General features: G+C 39.9%; 1 protein-coding gene across 2 annotated transcripts in view; it reads left to right on the top strand.

The window, feature by feature from the left end:
• Positions 1-14,777, top strand: part of NKD1 (NKD inhibitor of WNT signaling pathway 1) — a 289,759-nt gene that overhangs the window by 110,481 nt on the left and 164,501 nt on the right. For both annotated transcript variants that reach the window (XM_080552897.1, XM_080552898.1), the window contains one exon: positions 993-1,178. The gene's annotated coding sequence lies outside the window, so the exon portion shown is untranslated. The remainder of the gene's footprint in view (positions 1-992; positions 1,179-14,777) is intronic.

Genomic DNA, 14,777 nt, shown 5'->3' with positions numbered 1-14,777 from the left:
GATAAGATTTAACTTAAAAATAAATTCTGGTAGTTTGTTTGCTTTTGATTAATTATTTGCATTGTCCAAAGTGAATAAAAGCAAGAGAGATGTGTTTAACTACTATTCAAATTGGACATTAGCCAGTCTGGTTTTGCTTGTTGGATTTTTTTGTGATATATTTTGTTTGTGATATATTTGGTGCTTTTTTGTTGTCCATAGTTTTCATGAACATTAAGGTTGTATTTTGCCTACTGGGACTGAAGTTTTGGAGGGGAATAAAACAGTCTGTTCCTTGCTACTTGCTTTAAAGAAGAAAGCTACGTGGAGGCTCTGATATTTTTGGTAGGCACATGTGGAAAAAACATGTGTCGTGCTATGACTGATCTAGCAGATTGTTTAGCTGTATATCGTGGTATGCCATTTGGGGGAGCAATCTGAAGTATGAAACAATCGCAAGTGCATGTGAAAGTTCTCTGAAGCAAAAGAAGCTTTATGTATGCAAATGCTCTACTAACATGCCCAGTGTGTAATTATGCAGACAATTGCATGCATTTCTATAATGCACCATTTTTACGTTTAATCTAGTCCAATCTGCTATATCCATAAGAACATATGGATAAAAAATATATATAGGTCATTTGCCAGATACCATAAGATGATGAAATGAAATTGCTAATATACTCCAAGTAGATGGAGCATTACAACAGGGTTGCATAGTGCTATAGCACATGGTGCTGTAGCAACGTGATGTATTGTATGCCTAGTGGCCTTCAATTATTCTCATTTAATTATATGCTGGAAATTCTTGGGATAAATGAGATAACCAAAAGGTGTTTGGCATAAATACAATATGTATTTATTTTTACATTAGTTATCTTTTGAATGTAACTTTATCAAACAGCTTCACAGGGTAAAATTAGTTGTTGAAGATGTAAGAATGTGTTTTGTACTTGTATAACCAGTTCTGCTGCTTCTTCTTTTTTTTTTTTTTTTTTTTTTTTTCTTCCCAGGCTGTGCATGCATCAGTACTTCAGGTGTCTTCTTCATGACTCAAAACACCGCAAACTTCAGTGCACCTTAAACTACCCTTTGGGCATGGTGACACACAATGTTCTGGGCCACCTGGAAAGAGAAGCATTACAAAGCATCAGCAACCATCTATTACATCTGACATCAGTGAACTGCAACAAGAAAAGGTAGGAGGACATTACATTATGGGACAGAGAACTTAGGAAGCAAGTTTCTGGACTTGTTTCTATGCTATGTAAATAGAGAGAAAGTGGAGCACACGCACTCTATGGCTGCTGCATTAACATATAGAGGAGGCACTAATACCATGAAATAATGTTGGTAAGTAGATTTTTAATGTGTCACATCACCCAAAGTATTTATTATGTTATCTTCAGTGGAGGTTAGATAGTTAGATATCATTGCTGTATAGATGGAGATCTAAAACTGTATGTCTTCTGTAGCTTTTTCGAGGAGTGATTTGCTTGCTGTTATGTGGTGAGAGTCACTGGTCACATTAAGTTCTCTACTGATAACTTTTTCCTGAAGCAGCCTGTACTAGTTCTGTGCACTATTGTGATGTTCATTAATACTGGAGAATCTGTGATCAGTAACACTGGGAAAGACTTAATCCTGTTTACAAAGGAGGCAACTGAACCACAGGCCAAATCTTGCCTGAAGTTGCTTGGTAGCAATGCTAGGAAGCAGACTGATGACTCTTGACTGTGTTTATTTCAACAAATTACAGAAGTCGCTACTGTGCATCCCTTTTCCTTATCCACCCCTTTTTCCTTATGCAACTTGACTGCGAATATAAAGGTTGCTGTAAAGATGTGTCTAACCTATGGAGATTTGCAAGAACAATTTGTCATATCTGACTGATATGACTGAATATGACATATTCTGCTTGTATGGGTTTGATAGAAATTTTGAAGGTAGGTCTTATCAGAGATGCTCAGTGTGTCTATGAATGTCCTGGTTGTTTTTTCATTTTATTAGGCCAGCGTGTGGGCCCCAGAGATGTGGAGCAGTTAAGTGATGAATATTTCAGCACCGAAACGTTACTTTAGGAACAAAAAGATGGGTCAGTTTCAGTAGAAAGTATTATTTTTTTTAAATAAAAATCCTGTTTTTCTGTGAAAAAAAATGTTCATTTTGAAGAGATAACAGCTTAACTAAACTAAAATCATCTCCCAGAGGAATGCAGGAAATATTTGCAACGAGTCACCATTTGCAAATGTTGTGAACTCTTCTCTCTGAACATGATTTCCAAAGTTCAAAGGAAGAATGCCCTGTTCTGGGGGTGAGTGTATATTGCAGTCCTTATTGTTGCTGTTAATGTGGAAGATTGGGAAGAACTCTGAATGCAAGTTTGTTTGCATTATTCAGTGTAAAGCCATCTGTTTTTTGCTTTAATGTGAGAGGTAAAACTTGAGCAAACAGGCACACCAGCATTGCTACCCTAACAAAAGTCTGCGATTTCCAAAGGGTATCAATTTCTTTTTAATACTTCCAGCAAACCAGCCAGCCTTCTCTGTCAAACTTTGGGCTCAAGACTTCTGAGCATTTCTTTTAAGGCCATGTTATGAACTGCTGAAACGTAGGGGTTTATCATAGAAACCCCAGTGCAAGCTGAGCTCTGGCCACAGTACAATTTAAATTATTTATGCACAACGCTGTGTTCAAACCATGCGCACATTTGTCCTTGTCAGTCAACAAGTGTTCTATTAATCAAACAGGAACCCTGGCGCGTTCATTACAAAAGTAAGAACATTGAATTTGGGATGGTATTTTTAGTGCTTTTGACAGGCAGGGATTATTAAGCTGTCACTCCCTCTTTTCTGCCAACTCTGCTATCTTCCTCCCCTTCTTCTGCAATGCATTGTCATTTTATTATTAAGAGCACACTAATAGTTAAACAACAGGAACCCTAAACCCCTGACTCATTCCCTGACATGACAGGTTATTTTTTCCCTCTATTCCCTGTCCAAGAACCCCTGCTGCTCTTCCCAGCATGCAGTGCTGTGTGACCCTTAACATCTGGCAGTGATTAATTGTCTTAGTGTCATAGCGATCGCCTTCCTCCCTCTGATCCTCACTTACTTTGTTCTCCCTTTTAAAGCCAGTGTGCTGGAACCTTTTCTTCCCACTTTTAAATCTGTCCAGTATCCAGGATACTGCGTGTGTCTACTGCGATACAACTTGAAAGAAACCGAAACAGTCAGTTATCTGGCCCCGAAAGTCTGGTCATGGATTCAGAGGGCTTTCTGTTCACTGAAGGGGTGTGCTTGAAAAACAGCACTAACTAGAATGACACAGATCTTGTTGAACTTGATCCGGATCTCGGGTCCCTTCTAAGCAAACAATGCAATTATGGGAAACACCATTTTCAGCAGACACAAGCGGTATTGTGTAGAAGGCTGTTGGCTGGAGCTTACACGTTACATAGATTAAGGGCCTGACATCCCCTGACAGCAGCTGCCCTTTGTGCTCGGCTCAGCCTGCGTTACCACGCTGCTGCAAAGGTCTCAGCCCTGGCCGGGCTGAGCTGTGCTCCCACAACTCCCACCGAGTTAGGCAGGGCTCCCGCTCAGGTACCGACGGCTGCTGCAGGAGCCTCAGCCCTGGGGCGCCCTGGGGTGCGAGCTGACAGGGAGCAAAATTCTTTGCAAGTGAATTAGATTGCTTGAGCGAAGGCTGGAGGTTCCTCGTACCACTTAAAATGCTTTCGAAACAGCAATGCAGGTGGAAGAGGAGAAGGCTGTACCGCGAAGGTGAATGTCAGATGTCGTTGCTCTACACCCAAACCTCAGGGGCCTTCCCGTGTGATTTTCAAGAGTCATTTTAATTTCTGCCTCAGTTTCTTAAATGGGAAAATAACAACAGTAACAGCTTTGAGGTAGGGGACACGATTAATATTTGCAGAGAACTTTATTTTTCCTGTATGAAGTAGTGCTAGGCAAGTACGTTTATCTGTGTGTTAAAGAGCTGCAGCCCAGCACGGGGAGCTGTGTCAGAGGGAGGAAGGAGGCCATGTTGTGCAAAAGCCTTGTGACATTGCTTAGGCTCAGGATGCCTGTGATCTCTTCGCAGTTTGGCAACTTGCTCGGGTAAATTCCTAACTGCTCTAAACTTCCATTTCCTTGCATGCAAATGGAGGATGAACTAACAGTCTTCTGTTTAATAATAACAATAAAGAAAACCCCTCTAAGACTGGAAGATGAAAGGTAGAAATAAGCAATTGTTTTAAATCCTGGTTGAATAGCAGAATACATGCACTGAACTTAAACTACTGTCGCATTTACATTTTAAGCAAAATATCTGAAAGGCAGTTTCTCCTTCACTTACCTACTGAATGCTGAGTTCAGAGCTCGCTGTCTCCCATGACAGACACTCCTGATAAATAGGTGTCTCCAGAGCACTATCATGTTCTAGCTCTCCATGTATTTCAAATAACTATCAGGCCATTTATTTTCTATTTCAAACCCAAATAGTAAAATGGAGTGCATGGCCTTTTCTAGTTGCTAAGCAACGCTCCGTACCCTGCATCCTGCATTTTGCTGTGCCATTTGGCAATTCGCACAAGATCGTGTTTGTTCATTTCCAGTCTAGTAACATTGGTTGCTATATTTCAAGTGCCAGTATAGATCAAAGTATTTCCTAGAAGGATAAACATGTTAACTGGCAGAGGGTGAATGATTAACATCAAGCACAAGCCTTTTAGTATAAAGGACTTGGCATGTCATCCTTTGGCAAAGCTATTCAAGCGAATACCATCTATACCTAGCAGATGTGCCACTGAGGAGTTATCCACTCCTTTCCCAAGTGCCGCTCGCAGTGCTGGTGGGACTGAATAAGGATGAGAGCCGCAACTGAGCCAAATGGTGTTGTCAGCCGTGGTAGTGTATCCGGAGATCTCTGCAGATTTCACTTGAGCTGCTTCAGTTTTGCATCTGTATTACTGGTGGTAGAATTATATTAAACTCCTGTTTTCTCTTCTTCTGCCCTTTATAAGCACTTACATATGAACCAGAATTTATTGTTTGAGTATTTAATGTCACTTGTCTCCGAAAAACAGGAAGTGTATGCCTAATGAAAGCTGTTAGTAGGGAGCACTCATGCCTTGCAATAAGGCAGGAGGTAGCTGGCTTTGCTGTGGTCTCTGCATTGGCAGAATTCTCCTAAAAAGTGCATGTGATGGGAATCTCCTAGGTAGCATGCAATTAGGTGATGAAGGGAGGGTTGAAAGAGTGTTGATTGGGAAATACTTTTTAAAATACATAAGAAGGACAGTTTTTAAAAGCTGCAGATAATCTGTGTTCCTCCCCTCATGTCTGTTTTGTTATCATTAGTTATTCATAGATTTGTGTGGCATCTTTAATTTGAGACTCCTGTCAGATTCTCAGTGGCATGTAATGGACTGAACTAAATGTCAGATACTGACAAACATCATCAAAAGTTCTAGTAAATAAGGAATGGTGTGGTGCAGGGGTAAGCTTGACAAGGGGTGCAAAAACTTTGACTCAGCTACAATATTCCAAACCCTATGGAAAAGCTGAGGGGAAATTAAAAGAAATCATTGTTCCTGTTGTAGAATGCTACAGGTTAGTTCCAAGAAGTGAACATTTCCCATTGTGTCCTCTAAAATTAGTGGATTACCTGAGTGAGTTTTATAGAACAGTATTGGCTTATCCATGCATTATTGGGAATACATTTTATAGACTTTCTCAGGATGAAAATATACCTGCCAGCAGTACTGGTGGGACTGTAAGTGCTAGAAGTGGTTTGTTAATTGAAGACATGAGCATGGTACTCTCTTGTTATTGGGGTCATCATTATCTGAACATGATAGTGGGCCAAAGCCAGCAAGGGGATAAAGCCACTCGTACCGTTTCCCCTTGTTCATATACCCTGTCTCAGGCAGGGCAGTGAAGGGGAGGATGAGGAGAGAGGTGAAGCAGGTTGGCCTTGTGTGATCAAAGCAAGAGGCAGTTTGTTTACACTGCCAGAAACGTGTACAGCTGGGGAGAGTCAGCCCTCCTGTTTCATGGCAAATAATCAGTTTCCTATTTTCTATGACAACCATTAAGGTACTACAGAGTTAGCTGCAGGCCTATCAGTACCTATTTGCTGTGACTGCTTTGCTGTTTGTCCCCACAGAGGTGAGGATCCTCCAGCAAAAGTCTGTAACAGTCAGTGGAGCAATACTCGGTCCTGTCTGTGAGACGGGAGCCAGAGCAGCCTCCGCTCATTATCCCGTAGCTGTATTGGCAGACACTTCTAACTGATCTAGAAATACATTAAAGAAGCTCTTTCTCACACACGCACAGCAGGAATGCACATAAGTCAAAGGATGGTATTTTAAAATTGACATGTACTATCTCTAACTTGTATTCCCTGTTGTTCAGTTCACTTTTTCTTAATATTGGAATCATTACGCTGCTTGAAGTCCCTTAAGAATCAGTGAATTATTTAAAGTTTATGGCTCTCTTTTGCTTTTAAGGTTAAAAATTTCTACTGAACTGACTAGATCCTTTAGCCAAGCTGTGATGCTGAAGTAGTATGAAGTGAGAACAGCACCCCAGTAACACCCTAAAAGCCATGTTTCTTAAATAAGCTTTAATTTCTAAGCTGCTAAAATGTTGATTTGGGAGCTCATTAGGTGTTTCGCAGAGTGGAGTGTGTGATATTTAGAGTAGGGCTATAATAATTGGGGTTAAAAATAAAATTAAATGTCACAGTAAAAACACTGTTAAAAATTTAAAGCGTTTGATATAACTAATGGAGCAAAGAAAACCGGTTTGTGTACTCATGGCCCAGACTTGTGCACGTATCTAATGCTGATCGCGCAGTAAGTGTCTGTAATGTAATGTCAGCTTTTCAACCCAACACTTGTTTCTGAGGGTATCTTGCACTCCAGTGGGAGCACCGTGGGGGCCGAGCGGGATGGGGAGTCACACCAGCTGCTCTTTATGCTGCTTTGGGACTCCAGTTTAGGTGCTTTTGGTGTGTGCCTCTCTGTCTTTGCTAAGTAGAAAAGTTTTGCTCTTAACATTTGCCACTGCAACCTGTGTTTGCCACTGCTCACCTAAACCAGCCCTAAGCAGATGACACCAGTAGCTTTTTAGTGTCAGCTGGTGGTTTCCCATGGCAGACACCCACGGGCGAGGAAGCAGCGAGCTGCACTTGCGGGCAGATGTTGGGAGCCCTGCGCTGCTCCCATCAGAGGACAGGATGTGGGGAACAGTGGGGTTCTCACAGAGCTGCCCCCCACAACGCGTGTGCACCAGCGGCCCCAAAGTTGTTTGTAAGATAAATCAAAACAGCACATCACTTTCTCTGCTCCCCTCAAAAAGCTTGCTGCTGTCCCTGATGATGCCTGAGCAAAGCCCGTCGGGGAGATCTTCCTGCAGAGAGAACAAGGCTAAAAAAAAATAAGGATGAAGACGTGTCCCTGCCCCGGGTGGGTGCTTTGTGAGCATGCTCGCCCAGTGTCATGGCCACATGTGCCTGTCCCGCGCTGCGTGGGCGTCGCTTTGGCAGACTGGAGGCAACTTCTGCTGGGAGCAGTTGCTGCTGTCTGCAGCCGGGGGTGTGACTGCAAAGGCACTTGGGCATCCTCGGGCTTGGAGGGCAGGGCTCCAACCAGCATGGAGCTGCAGGCAGTGCTCCTACCTCCGAGCTCAGGTTGTCATACTGGCTGAGGATTATGGAAACCAAATAGAGTAGCTCTTGAATTACAGCTTGAGAAGAGAGCATCTTGGGGTAATGCCCACTGCAGCTGAGGCACTGGATTTTAAAGAAATACGGAATTTGTTACTTCCTTATTTCTTTCTCTGGGAGATGGGAGTAAAGGCTTGGGGGGAACAACAAACATACAACAAAAACAGATTATTGGCTTCTCTGAGGAAGCAAACACTGACAGCTCTACACACAGAATTTAACAGCACTGGGGCAAGCCAGCGTAGTTACAGAGCAGAACGGCCACCTTATGCAGATTTTTTCCGAGGGAAAGAAAGATCTATTTTTACATCCCATAGGAAATGAGTGATTTTCAGTGCTTGCAGTAATGAAGAATTTCTCAGAATGGAAAATTTTAAGAATTTTCTGTGTTTGGATATCTCCATACAAAGTATCTTGCATACTTAAATATGAATTCTGATATTGAATATGAATTCTGATATTATATTTCATAGTAAATTCTCATTTGGAATGAAGCATACCGTATTAAAATCTTTCTTCATAGTGTCTATATCAGCTTTGAATGTTACTTAGGAAAATCTCACTCAAAAAAAAAAAAACCACTTTCATTCAAAACCATTTATAATGAATAAAATATTGCAATTATTAAATATTTTAATATATAGAAAAAAATATGAAAATTCTAGGTTAGGACTACACCTTAATGGTATTTTCAGTTAAAATATTTTAAATTACAGGTTTAGATTTGCAAAAAAATAAAAAATCTATCATTTTCAAAAAAATCAAAGTATCTTTTCACTTTAAAAAAATCACAGTTTTTTTAAACAAATTAAAAGCTAAATCAACTAAATCTCAGCTTGAATGAAACTATTTCTAATAAATCTTCTACTTTTTCTGGAATGTTAGGAAAATGAAAAATAAGTTATTAATTCAACTCTATTCAGGACATTGTACCTTGTACCAAAATGTTCCTACAATTGTTCAAGTATGAGGAAAAGAGTTCAGGCACAGACCACTGATGGTGCTGCCAAGTGAGGTGACATTGATATTCCAAACAGTTAGATTTAGTAATATTGCTGGGCACACTATGATTATCCTAACTCCTGAGAATTTTCAAGATTTAGTATTTTTCCTGGAGCTTGGATGAAAAGCCAATCTAAATATTATTCAAATGTAAAATCTAGTAATTTGGACTGAGTCTATTGAGACATTCCAGTTTCATTTCAAGACTTTCAATGTTATAAAATCAGTTTAAACTACTTTTTGAACATCTGAATGAAAAAGGGAACTTTCTCATTTGACAATATGTTCTTTAAATTTCAAAACCTCTCTTCTGTTTTCCCTCCCTATTTGAACAGAAATTATTTTAAAACCAAGTTCTTTTGAGCTTTTGAATTTTTCATGAATTGGCATTTTCATGTGAAAATGCATTGTGGAAAAAAATAATCCTGGTCATCTCTGTTTAAAATCTGCATGCAATTTAAAATATAATTATCAGTAGTTTGGGTGCACTTGGAATAAGATCTCAAACGCACATAGAAATCAAAATACAGGTAGCAACAGATAGCAGAGAGAAAATCATGGTAAAGGAAAAAGATTGTGATGAAGGAGGAGATAAAAATCTGTAGGAAAGATAACTCTTGCTGGCTGCTTTATTTTTTCTTTTTTCTTTTTCTTTCTTTCTTTTCTTTCTTTTTTTCTTTACTTGCTATGTCTTTGTATTAATGCCTGAAAGATATTGTATGACCAGTTAATTCTCAGATTCAGTCAATCGCTGGCTGAATTAATTATCCTTCCAGGAAGCTTGATGTTTGCTGAAGACTGAATTTAGTCTTTTAATTTGCTGCATTACAAATTGTCAGGTAACTTCCTAAAGCCATATTCTGATCTTAGTCGCATCAAAATAAAGAGTATAACCCCCTTCAGTTTGCAGGAGCAACACCAAATTTATATTTCTTAATTAAGAACAGAATCTAACCCTTCATTATCTTCCTTCCTGTATACCTTAGTCTACACTGGAAGGAGAGCAAACGGTGGGATGGCAGCGATGCCCAACATAACCCAGAGCTGTGTTTCCCTGGATTTCTGTAGTCCTTTGCATTTGATAAATCTCTCCTACTTAACCAGGCGTGGGTTTCGGCCAGATGCCACCAGCGTGGCCACGGCTCCGCTCAAAGCCCAGCTGGTCCCAGAAAATGCTGTTGACTGCTCCAGGGGCTTCCTGCCTGGGGCTCCTGGAAGCTGTGCTGAGAGAGCACCCACAGATTAAATCACACTGGTGGTTTGACAAATGACCGCTGTCATACAGCATGTCCCCTGGGACACCTGGCATCCCTGTGATGCTGCCCAAGTATTTCAGGCTGTACCCAGCACATTAATGTCTATGGAGACTAGCTTGGTAGCCTTAGTGAGATAAGCTGGGATGTAGCCCTCCTTGACATTCTTAGTAATCATAAAGGTTCATGTGTAAATGCACAGTTTATATCCCCTCCATAACCTTACCAGCAAGAGAAGGAAAACGTCTACCCCTTGGCAAGAGTTCCCAGTGTACTCAGGGCCATTGGCCGCAGTTGTGTGTTTATGAATTCTAACAACTCCATCGTGAATGTTGTCAGCAGATACCTGGGCTGTAGCCACAAGAACTACATTTCCAAATGTTTAAGCATGGTTTGCTCTTAGGAACATGCTTTCCACTCTATTATATAGTTACTATAAACAGTGAGTTATGTGATTTTTTTATTATTATTATTTTTATTTACTCCCTAATCTTTCTAGTCAAGGATGAAATATGTATGACATTACTTCCAGACTTCTTGTGTTTTGTGTGTTTTAATACTATAGAGATGGCTCTGTCTTTTTTCTAAGACCTTATGTCCTCAGATACAGAGCAGAGAGACAGCAGTGAGACCACCACCATTGGAGTTCGTACAGAATGTGCATCTGGCATTTCGAAAATGTTGTTTGGCCTCCTGGAGAGAAGCAGTATAGTTTTTCATCTGGAAAGTATTCAAAGGGTATTTGGTGGGAAGGAAATTTGTAGCTGTGTAATACAATTATGCAGACAAAGGTTGCATCCAAAGTGGGGTTACAGTCTGTGGGAGAGGAAAGCAGGATAAGAGAAAATAGTGATTAACCATTTTGTTGTAAAGGGTTCTGAGAGAGTTGAAGGGATAAATGGGATCTGCTCCAGGCCACAGGGACTGCAGCAGAGTAGTAGGAGCAGAACATCCGAAAGTGGGAACAGGGGGAAGAACCTTTCTCTAAATCACATAAGTGTTTCCAGTACAATGTTGATAATTAGGAAATAAATAAGGGACAAGCCCAATTTTTGGCCTAAAGTACTCTGTTAGAAGTGTATATAAATAAACAAATACAATTTAAATTTCAAGTAGGCGTTAAAAATGTAGTTTTGAATGAGTGCTATGAAACAGAAAAGGGCAGATATTTGGAGTATTTTATTCCTTGGCTATAATTCTGCTTTGCAAATGTCACTGAGAAATATTTGACCAGTCTTTTTTCCCTCAACTATGGGGAAAGCTCTGATTATTCACGGTGTAAGAAACAACATTTCTGTATACCTCCATAGCACTTCTGCTGTAGTAACAGCTCAGTTTCAACGTTTTGCTCAGTTTTCAGTGTTTTATAGAAACAGATGAATTTTAGTGAGATAAGAAGATAGGAAGAGTCACCGAGTGGCCAGCCTAAAGTCGCAGAGGGAACCAAACCATTGCGGAGCAGTTAATCTGTCCACCTAGTGATAGACTAGCCAGGCATCCACCAGCTTGGAAACCTGCCTGTTCTGCAAACAGATCAAAGCACTGTACACGTGCTAGTTTTGCCTGCCCATTTCCAGATAAGTCTCTTCTCCTTTGCATATTGCAGGGTGTTTCTTCATTTCCCATAAGGAATCACTTCTCAGTTTGCTAAATGGAGGAAAGGGACCTCAATTCCACTCGCATAAGATCAGCTTTTTGGCAGCCATACAGCTTTCAGGGGAGAGACAGGAGAGAAAAAGGAAGCACCCATTAGGAACGAGAAGATGTCAGGCTGTTTTAAGTGCAGGAGTTGTTCAAACAGCAGGTCCTTGTTAGAAGTGTGTAGCTTTTGGACATGTCCCTAGCCTAGGCTCTCTGCAGTACAGTAGCATTTCCAGAAATGAGTAATGGGAGGGGGTTTTATCATGAAATCACACAACATAAGGCAATTATTAATATTATTATTTTAAATCCAAAAGCCTTTGAGTGCACAAATGGCATTATTTCTGTGTGGTTATTTTTATTACCTTATTGTAAACTTTAAAAGGGCCAGAAGTTTTTTATTCTTCAGTTTTGGAGGGAAAAAAGTTGCTTCCAGGCTGAGATTTGGCATGCCAAGTCTCTGGCCAGAGCAAATTTTTAAAGCTGTATCATAAACCCCTGAAAAAAGGAGTTTATAATAGAAATGCAGACATACAGTTAATTATATCATCATGAATGGCGCCAGTATAATTAGCCAACTTCTATATGATGCCAAGTTTTAAAGTATTTTGCTTTTATGGCACTGGATGTCAAAAGCTCTTTATGTTAGTTTCTTTCATTTTTGCCTTTATTGTCTTACTGACCTGGTTCACCAGGTTAGGAAAATGGCTTGCAGATTTTTCTTCAGAGCTGAAGAACTTTTGCAGCCTCAGTGGATAGCAGAACCCTAAAACACAGGGTGTCAGAGGAGTGGATTCCTTCCAGAGGTAGGCAGGAAGGCATCAACAGATGCAGATTACTCTGAATAACCCTGGACTTGTGGTTCCCATTGAAGGGTTGTTTGGAGATCATTGACAATCTCAGCTGAATGGGAATCTGCTAACATTGGGGCATTACACACACTTTTCAGGTGACAGTTTTAAAGAAAGATAAAATATAGCTGAAGGAAAGGAACATAATTTGTTTTTTAAACACAATATTTCCTACAGGTTCAAAACCAGAGAAAGGTTTTGAAGAAAATAGAGCCAAGGAGTTTATGGGATGTGAAAAGCTCCTTCCTCAGGTTTCTGTTTCCAAGTATCTGTAACCTTTTTGTAGCTCCTTGCTTTTTAAGTGCTTCATAGCATTTTAATAGGGATCACATTCACCCATCACTGAAATCCAGCTTCCCCTGGAACAGAATACAATAACCATTACAATAATGTTACCAGGGCTATAGTTTAGGTTGCAAAGTAAAGATGAACATATTGTTAAAGAACCAGGCGAATCTGTGAATTAGCCACAAATGCTCAAATATTATTTGAATTGATTGTGATAGCTTAACACCCTTATTCACAGAAAAAAATCATTTTAATTTCAATGTCCAGGCAATGTCTGGGTCTGTGTTTTCAGCTGAATTTTCAGAAAATATTTTTTCAGTAAATTTTATATTTTCTTTTATCACAGAATATCAATATGCATATAATAGTATACTTAAAGTTACTTATTTTACTCAGTATTTAACATGTCCATGTTTGTATGCAGATACTAAAATATTTTTAATATTCGTATGCTTGATATTAGTTTTCTCAATGCAGCCGATAAAGATCTGAAGGTGAAATACTGTTTCAAGTTCAAGAACATATTCAGGTCAAATACACTGCACCCTGTAGCTGATTGCTCTTTAGGAATTGTCTAACTGTGCTGCCCTGAGGGGGTATTTTTTCTGTATGGGTGGTATATAAGGTGACCTATTAAGGCAATCCTACTTCTGTTTTGTTTGATTTTTAAAAATTAAAAAAAAAAAAAGTGTAAGTCTGTGAAATGGAATCATTCTTTAGTGTTTGGGCAGGTGGACGGTCTTTCCAATCTGATAGTCCTACATTATTACGCCTGATTGAGTATTCTCTGCTGATCTACATTTCTTCAGAACTGCCATCTAATTCCATCTCTTCCAGTAAAATTTTCAATGTAATTAAAAAAATTACAAATTGAAAAATTACTTTTTAAAGTAATTTGTTGTGCAATAATCAACAACACAGCAGGAATTAACGTGGGCTGTGCTGTACTTTTCAGGCAATCTTTTCTTCCTCTTGGCCCCTCTTGCGCTTGTCACCTTTCCATGACACCTCTTCTTTTTATGATCATTTTTGGTTATATGCTATTTACTGGCCACATGGAGTTCCACACCTACTGTTATTCCGTATGAAACTGGTAATGCAAAATAATGACGTGAGCTCAGTTACCACACGTCCCCTTTTTTCATGTTGGATTAGTGAAGGGCCCTCAGGTGGCTCCTTTCAGCTCCAACGCGCGTGAGGAGTCCTGCTGGTTGTGGCAGAACTGCCCACGTGAGTAAGGGCTGAGGGACCGGGCACCCGGTGAGGAACAGTGATTTCTGCTCTGCCAGGGGCATGTCAAGTCAGTGGCCACCAGCTACTGTAATGGAATTAATGAGGGGAAACAGTAGCCAGAACTGACAAGTTAGGATAAACTCCGCGAGCTGCAGTGCCACATTCAATTACTGGATTTCATTGTTGTTCCCCGGAGATGGGGAACCTCTGACAACCTCCATGAAAGCTGAACTGGAAAGGCTAGGAACAGACAAAGCAAGTATGAGTAAAGCTCATGCTGATCTCCTTTAAAAAAAACTAGCACCGGAAAAGCCCTGCCTTTCTTTTAGGTCCCTGACTCTGCTACAAAGTCTGCACTTTGCTGCCTGGCAGGAAGCGTTAAAATAAATTGCTTTCAAATGAAAAGAGAAATAAAAGTTAGGAAAACTTTTTTGTTGTTGTTTTTAATTTTGTCTGTGCTTAATTTTGTTGTTCTGTTGGAAGTGACATTTTTACATTTTGACACAAAGCATATTTTGATCTAAAGTCCTTGTATAAACCAGATTGGACTATCAAGATTCCTGGGACTGCTTTAAAAAAATAAGACCTAAGGCATCTTTTTTCCATTCCAAATAAGGGCATTTACTAGTAAAGGAACCAGAGAATTAGTCCAAAGAGTGCAAAAAACGTTTTGATGCCAATGGTATTTTATTCCATAGAGTACTTCACTCAACCATAGATTCCAACACATATGAGCAAAATAGCAGCCTGGAGGAATGATTCATGTGGAATTATTTAATTCTGCTCAGCAGAGTGC

This window comes from Anser brachyrhynchus (assembly GCF_964034855.1).
Source record: "Anser brachyrhynchus genome assembly, chromosome: 12".
Taxonomy (NCBI): domain Eukaryota; kingdom Metazoa; phylum Chordata; class Aves; order Anseriformes; family Anatidae; genus Anser; species Anser brachyrhynchus.
This window is presented reverse-complemented; position numbering and strand designations above follow the sequence as displayed.